The sequence below is a fragment of the Opisthocomus hoazin genome, chromosome 7, assembly GCF_030867145.1.
Source record: "Opisthocomus hoazin isolate bOpiHoa1 chromosome 7, bOpiHoa1.hap1, whole genome shotgun sequence".
NCBI classification, from domain to species: Eukaryota; Metazoa; Chordata; class Aves; order Opisthocomiformes; family Opisthocomidae; genus Opisthocomus; species Opisthocomus hoazin.
In genome coordinates, this window is record NC_134420.1 from 800,160 (window position 1) to 802,465 (window position 2,306).

The 2,306-nt window shown below is 74.6% G+C and overlaps 1 pseudogene; it reads right to left on the reverse strand.

Moving 5' to 3' along the window:
• Window positions 1-268: 268 nt before the first annotated feature.
• On the reverse strand, window positions 269-1,843 carry LOC142361984 (cytochrome P450 1B1 pseudogene; annotated as a pseudogene).
• Between the last annotated feature and the right edge of the window lie 463 nt (window positions 1,844-2,306).

Consider the following 2,306-nt stretch of genomic DNA (forward strand, 5'->3'; position numbering starts at 1 on the left):
CCAGCCTTCTGCTGCCAGAGGGGAAGCAAATCCCTCTTTGCTCCCCCCCGGGGCGAAGCGGGGTCTGGTCCTTGGGGGGGTCCCTGCGGGGAGGGGTGTTTTGACCCATCGCAGGGTGGGAGAGCTGCGGGGGACGCAGGACGGGGGCTCGGGAGGGAGTGATGCTTCCAGCCACCCCCCCCAGAGAAAACGAGCGGAGCCGGTCCCGGGTCAAAGGCGTTTATTGCGGCGGGGGCTCGCCGGCCGTCGCACCCCGGGGGACCCCGGCTCAGGGCTGGACGAGCGCGGGGTGCCTCTGCCGCACGGCGACGGTGAAGGGCCGCGGCTTCAGCGCCAGCCCGTGGACGCAGTCCATGGTGAGGCGCTCCGCCGGGTTGGCGTGGAAGGAGCACTGGTGGAGGAGGATGGCGGCGAAGAGGAAGAGCTGGAGCTTGGAGAGCTGGTCGCCGATGCAGCGGCGCTGGCCGGCCGAGAAGATCATGACGCTGCCGGCGCGGTGGCGGTCCAGGCGCCGCTGCGCGTCCAAGAAGCGCGCGGGGTCGAAGCGCTGCGGGTCGGGCCACTTACTGCCATCGTGGTTGACCGACCACTGGTTGATGAAGACCACGGTGCCCTTGGGGATGTGGAAGCCCTCGAGCTCCGCGTCCTCCGTGGTGGCGTGCGGGATGGTGATGGGCACGAAGCTGCTGTAGCGCAGCGTCTCGTAGATGAAGGCTTCCAGGAGGGGCAGGCGGGGCCGGTCCTCGGCCGTGGGCAAGCGGGAGCGTCCCACCACCCGGTCCAGCTCGGCGTGGAGGTCTTGCTGGAGCCGCGGGTGCTGCAGCAGCAGCAGCAGGACCCACGAGAGCGCCGTCGACGTGGTGTCCTGCCCCGCGCCGAAGATGTCGGTCATGGCGCCCTCCACGTCCTCGGGCCCCAGCCCGTCGCGGGGCCCGTCGCCGCGCTCCACGGCGGCGATCATGACGTCGCTGACGTCGCGGAGGGCGCGCGGGTCGAAGGTCTGGCGGTGCTGCGCCAGCTTGGCGCGCACGAAGCCGTGCATCTCCCGGTTGAGGGCTTGGAAGTCGCGGAAGACGCGCCGCACGGGGTTGGGGAAGCGCAGGAGCCAGGGCAGCACGTCCACCACGCTGCCCGCGCCCACCGTCTGCCCGAAGCGGTCGTTACGGCCCAGCAGCGCCGTGAACTCCGCGTCGGCGTGGCCGTAGCGGCGGCCGAAGCAGAGGGCGCAGAGGACGTTGGCGTTGGCCACCACCAAGAGCGGGGAGGGCTCGAAGTAGGAGCCGCCGCGGCCGCGCCGCAGGAAGAGCCGCACCAGGTCCCCGGCCTCGGCCGCCACGTGCCGCTCCACCTCGGCGGCCGTCGCGCGGGCGCGCAGCGCGGCGTGGGCCAGGCGCCGGCGAGCCTTCCAGCGGGGCGAGCAGGGGCTGAACGCCACGCCGCGCCCTCCGGACACCAGCTGGAAGGATGGGAAGTCGGGGCGGCCGGCGAAGCGGGCCCCCGAGCCCACCAGCGCCCGCCGGATGACGGCCTCGCCGCTCAGCACCACGACGCGCCGGCGGCCCAGCCGCAGCTGGAAGACGGGGCCGTAGCGGCGAGCCATGCGCCCCAAAGCCAGGTGCGGCAGGCGGCCCAGCTGCAGCACGTTGCCCACCAAGGGCCAAGCGAAGGGGCCCGGGGGGCTGCGGCTGCCGGGCCCCCCCCTCTCGGTGCCGGGGCGGCGGCGGGACGCGGCCAGCAGCAGCAGCCCGGCCCCCAGCAGCAGCAGCAGCAGCGGTGCCGGTGCCGGTGCCGGTGCCGGTGCCGGTGCCGCGCCCGCCCCGTCGGGGCTGCCCGCAGCGCTCATGGCCGCGGCCGCTCTGCGCGGGGCCGCCGCTCCCCGCCGCTTTGTAGCCGCCTCCGAGGGGGCCGAGCCTCTGCCCCCGCCACCGGAGCGGCCCCGGCTCGGAGGGGGACGGGCAGAGCCCGCCCGGGGCTGCGGGGAGGGGAGGGGGGGGGCCCGACGGGGCGCACGGGGCCGGGCGGTGATGGGAGGGGGGGTGCGGGGGGAAGCGTGGGGTGCTGGGCGGTCTGCCCGGCTGCGAGCTCCGCCGGGGGAACGCAGAGAGGTCCTCGGCAGCCAGAATTTACTGGGGGGGGGGGGTGGAAGATTTGTAGAACGCCCTATTCCTCCCCCAAAAATAGAGCTGCCACCCTCCCCACACCCACGCAGGGCATCGGAGCGGGGGCTGTGGGGTGCCCCGGCACCCCCTCCCCACGCAGGGCTCCGCGAGGGCCCCTCGGTGCTCCCATGTCCGACGGCTGGGCCC